Source organism: Microtus ochrogaster, unplaced genomic scaffold (assembly GCF_000317375.1).
Source record: "Microtus ochrogaster isolate Prairie Vole_2 unplaced genomic scaffold, MicOch1.0 UNK148, whole genome shotgun sequence".
Classification (NCBI taxonomy): domain Eukaryota; kingdom Metazoa; phylum Chordata; class Mammalia; order Rodentia; family Cricetidae; genus Microtus; species Microtus ochrogaster.
Genome location: NW_004949246.1, coordinates 301,854 through 307,654, shown reverse-complemented (window position 1 = coordinate 307,654; position 5,801 = coordinate 301,854).

Here is a 5,801-nt window from a genome sequence, read left to right as displayed (position 1 = left end):
TTTCTCTGTAGCTTTGGAGCCTGTCCTGGAACTAGCTCTTGTAGACCAGGCTGGCCTTGAACTCACAGAGATCCATCTGCCTCTGCCTCCTGAGTGCTGGGATTAAAGGCATGCGCCACCACCACCCAGTCTCCTGCATCCTTCTTAAGAGCAAGGACCACAGGTTTGCACCAATCACACTGGGTCTCAATCTTATTTATGTCTATTTTGATATTTGTCCTGTTTATTGAACTATTATTAAAATATCCATGTGTGTTTCATTTTGAAAGTTTTACGTGGTTGGTACCCTTTCAAATCTGCTGCCTTCTTTTCTTCCTCTCTGTGGAGGTTTCATTCACCATTGCATATCTGAGCTGGATTGACCATCCTTTTCTTCTGTAGCTGGATTACCTGGAGCGCTCCAGGCTGAGCCACACTGCTGGCTGTGCCTGGTGATCTGCTCTCAAGGAGAATGCTTTCCTTTCATGGTCAGTGGGGCTTCCTTCCTTTGGAGACTCCCTGTGGTTTCATTATATGCATTTAAAGAAAGATTTTAGTTCCAGAGTGTATAACCCAGTGGGAAAGCCTCTGTTTCAGCATATGGGGCCCTGAGTTCTACTCCCCAGCACCACAAAAGTAAAATAAATAAGCCCTATGGACATTTGTCTTTATCTGGGGGACTGTTCAGTCTTTTAGTTCCCCATGTCTCCTAGACAAAAACTTGAGAGTAAACAGTCACTGAGAATTGGCTCTCAGCACACAGTAGCAACACTGGGGGCCGGGTCAGGAGCTTGCTGAACACACTGGTTGCTTTGCACAGTTTCTCTCAGATAGTTGGTACTAATCTTTTTTTTGGGGGGAGGGGGTTGCATTGGAAACTTCAGATGAAAATGGGAACAAACACACATAAAAAACTAAAATAGAAGTCCAGGGGGAGGGCCTTGTTTTGGCAGGCCCCCGTGCCAAAGTTCTACTTCATCAAAATGAAACAGAGCTCTTATCTGACTTTAGTGAAATCTGGAGAGACCATCACAGCTGAAAATGTCAGCTAGGCCAGTGCAAGCAAGTATGTCCCAGTCCTTACCACAAAGTGGCCAGAAACAACCTAACGTCAACTGATGACTTTCCTCTTCTCTCCTCTCCCTGTATCCTAGCCCCCAACAGTGCCTCACCAGAAAAGTAACTTAGACGTTTCTGTTTTTTTAGTCCCTTTCTGGCAGTAAACCCTCTGAGCAACTCTGGGGATAATTTAGTTTTTATGGAGCTATCTACCTCTAGAATTACAAATAAAACCAGTTTACATTATTTTCTCTTTTCAGATAATACCTCAGTATATAGCCCTGACTGGCCTGGAACTCTCTAGGTAGCCCAGGCTGGCCTCAAACTCACAGAGATCCACCTACCTCTGCCTCCTGAGTTCTGGGATTAAAGATGTTCTCCACCATTGTCCGACAAAAGAGGATCTTAGTAGTTATGATTTTGCCTTTTGGTAACTGTGAAAAGTGGCTGGGCCAGTCCATTTTAATGATGGTGTCAGGGCTTAGGGATTAAAGTTATTTAAATTTAGGCTCTTCCTCTGCTTGCAGAGCAGGCCCATGTTCTGAGTTCCCATGGAAGCTCTTCCCAGTCAGTGGGTAAGCTGCTCCTGGGTGCCCTCTGGAACGAAATGCTGCCTTTGGGCTGTTTTCAGTGCAACCACCCTCTTGGTGGAGATCTGGGATCTGGTCCCCAGGGCAGCATCAGCCACAGTCCAGGCAATCAAGGCACAATTACCTTCTCTATGTTTCTGCTCTGAACTCCTCCCTACCCTCCAGACTTCTATATTAAGATCATCCTAGCATTAGAGAGAGTTGTTCCAGTTTGTTAAACCCAGGGATTTGAAGTCATCTTAGTCAGGTATATTTACAGCAGAAATCACCTTCAGTCTTTGTGCTTCTCAGGGGGCACTGACTTGACAAGTTCACATCTATCTGTCTATCTATCTATCTATCTATCTATCTATCTATCTATCTATCTATCTATCTATCTATTATCTATCTATCTATCTATCTATCTATCTATCTATCTATCTATCTATCTATCTATCTATTGGGTATGGTCTATGTAGCCCAAACTGGCCTCAAAGACTAGATCCTCCTGCTCCAGCCTCCTCAGTGCTGAGATTGAGATTATGTCACCATGCCTACTGTAGCTTCAAAATTCCATCCTATGCACAGTGAATATGGGTATCTGTGCCACCAGGTTTCAAAGCTAGGCCAAGGTAGAGGTTTGACGTGTAAGGCTGCTGTCCCTCCTGTAGAAAGAGAGATACAGAGGTATACTGCTGCAGCTCAGAGCTCAAGCTGTGACCTTGTTCACAGCTCTTCAGTCTCAACTCTGTCATTAATCACTGGCTATTACTTTCTGAATTTCCATCTTCCTAGACACAAGATTGGAAAGCGTGGGAAAGTAGTTCAGTAGAACAGTGTGTGTGTGTGTGTGTGTGTGTGTGTGTGTGTGTGTGTGTCTGAGGCTATGGAATCAGTTGGTCCCCAGCACTCAAAGCAAACCAAAATAGAACGAAACCACATCCTGCTGCATAAATTGGGATCATAGCATCTGTTTCACCTGAACACCAGTAAGGATTAAACACACCACACATAGAGGCTTAGTATATATGGTGCTGTATGTCATGCCTGCTACCAAAAAACAGTGTTCTAGTCCTCTCCAGAGACAAAGAACAGAAAATGAACAGGAGTAATAAAAAGATTGGCAGGAGCTCCAAATGGGACCCTGGGTCCTGCCACACAATTCTACAGCGTGTTGGCTGTAGGCATGCAGGCCTCACCCCAACATTCATTTTCCTTTGTTGTTAATTTGCTAACCCCTTACCTACAGAGAGATGGCGAAGGATAAATGACACCTTGGTATGTGGCCAACATTTGATTTTTGGTCAGACCAAATTCAAATGCATACAAACAGAGCTCCCTCAATAAGCATGACCCCGGCATTTCTCATGTGTAGATGGCACCCGTACAGTACAGCTAGTGGCATGAATAAAACCAGGAGGAAAAATGTGGCCAGAATATAGCAGAGCAGAACACGGTGGCCCAGCTTGGAGAATGTGAGTCACACGCCACCACAGTAAGTGAGAGCCCTCGTATTTGTTTTGGTTGTGTGTGTGTGCGCACGTGTGTGCGTGCGTATGAATGGGATCATTGTTTTCATCGTTTTTACCTTTCCATGGCATGTAGAACAAGCCCTGCCCAAAGGACCTGTCAGCGATGCTGAATTCTTGGCTCCCAGAGTGCCCAGTGGTGGGTGGAAAGGGGAAGGCTGAGTCACTGGTCGGGAGGAGCTGAAGAAGGTGTAGGTGGGGTTTTTGTAAGATGGGACTTAACTCTGCTACTTTGAATAAGAATTTTACACTTGAGGTTTCCATTTAGATAGGAGGGGAAGTATAGAATATAGAGAACAAGGATACTGTGTCTCCTGTAGTAGACCAAGAGTGTCTCTTCTGCAGTAGCATGCAATTAGGATCAACTCTCACTTGGATATGCAGTCTAGAACCATAGGAATGGTCAACAACATCACTGTTGCTGGGTATCCCTCACTTTGTTTTTTTTTCTTTTTTTTAATTTTCTTTTTTCTTTTTTTAAAATTTATTTATTTATTAAAGATTTCTGCCTCTTCCCCGCCACAGCCTCCCATTTCCCTCCCCCTCCCCCGATCAAGTCCCCCTTCCTCATCAGCTCGAAGAGCAATCAGGGTTCCCTGACCTGTGGGAAGTCCAAGGACCACCCACCTCCATCCAGGTCTAGTAAGGTGAGCATCCAAACTGCCTAGGCTCCCCCAAAGCCAGTACGTGTAGTAGGATCAAAAACCCATTGCCATTGTTCTTGAGTTCTCAGTAGTCCTCATGCCCTTCAATGGAAGAATGGATGAAGAAAGTATGGAATGTATACATATTAGAGTACTACTCAGCAGTAAAAAACAAGGTCTTGAATTTTGCGTACAAATGGATGGAAATAGAAAACACTATCCTGAGTGAGGTAAGCCAGACCCAAAAAGAGGAACATGGGATGTTCTCACTCATATTTGGTTTCTAGCCATAAATAACGGTATCCCTCACTTTGAAATGTCTGTTCACCACATCCTCCGACGCATCTCTTCATGCCCTGAAGAGATTGTTCATTGCTTAACATGCTTATTTTATGAGGTAGAGTCTTATTGTGTAGCCCAAGCTAGTCCATTTTTAAAAAAATTTTAATTCGTTTTACATTTCAACCACAGTTCTCTCTCCCACCAGTCCTCCCACTTACTCCTCCCCCCCACTCCTTCCTCCACTCATCCCAAAGGGCAAAGCCTCCCATGGGGAGTCAACAAAGCCTGGCAGGACCAAGCCCCTCCCTCACTGCATCAAGGTCGAGCAAGGCATCTCACCAAAGGGAATGGGGTTCAAAAGGTCAGCTCATGCACCTCATACACCTCATGCACCAGGGACAGATCCTCGTCCCGCTGCCAGGGGTCCCTCAAATAGACCAGGCTACAACTACTGTCTTTCACATGTAGAGGGCCTAGTTGGGTCCCATGTGGGCTCCATAACTGTCTGTCTAGAGTTTGTGAGTTCTCATGAGTCCAAGCTAGTCTTAAACCTGTGGTCCTCCTGCCTCAGATTCGAGTGCTGGAATTATAGTATGTGCCACCAGCATCTTCACATATTGACATGACTTTTCTGGGGGGTGGTGTGGAGTGGCTGAGCCTAGGGCTTGTCATATGTCCCAAGGTGGCCTCTTGAACTCCCTATGCAGCTTCAAACTTGCAGTAATCCTCCTGTCTCTGCTCCCGAGGGCCTGAATTAACAAGCATGCATCACCACATTTAGTACAACACACTCATTTTTGTGGATAAGAAACTCAAGGTCAAAGAAATTTGCCACAGGAGAGAGATGTGTTCATGTAGGGCCTCAAACACAGTCTGTCATATCACATGACTTGCTGTATTGTGTCTCCTGTGCCTTGTGGCCATAAAATGTACACGTCAGAAATGTGCCAGCCATCCAGGGTCCTCCACCTGTCAATGATGAACTTTGGGCACTCAGGAAGTCAAGTCTTGTCAATGAAATGAAATAAAAATATTAAGACTCAAAATGGAGTTGGAAGTGTTCCAATCAAATCTGATTTGTAATGAGCTGCAGGGGAATCCACCCAAGGAACTGCCTCTGAAACATTGTTTTTTTTTTTTTTTTTTTTTTTTTTTTTTTCGAGACAGGGTTTCTCTCTCTGAAACATTGTTAACCTCTGCTGACCTCCTATACAATGGACCTCTTCCTCCAAAGTTTACCAGAACCAAGAGGGGACCCAGTCCCTTTCTTAAGAGACACCCAATTTCAGACGGCAACAACAGTGATTCAAGACTAAAAATGATGTCACGCCCGTGATTGAATGCCATCAGTACAGCTGTTATTAGGTCAATCTTCAGACTGCTCAAGGCTGTGGTTTCCCAGGCTGCAACTCTAATTAGTTTCAAATAAATACAATTTCCCTTGATTCCAAGTAGGCTGACTTCATTCTTAAGGGAATATCCCTTGGAGCTTGGCTCTTCATTTATGAAATGAAGATTGGAAAAGAATTTTATTGGAAGATTTTTCTTTTTTCTTTTGCAGAGTCTCACTGCGTAGCCCAGGCAGACTTGGAACTTTTAATCCTCCTGCTTCACCTGCCCAAGTTTAATTGACGTTATTTTGCAATCTTAAAACAGTAAATGCTCCAGTCAGCTGAGCATATTTAATGCTCAAAACAAAGAGACTCTTAGCAGAAAAAGCCTGGTAGAGTGGATTCACT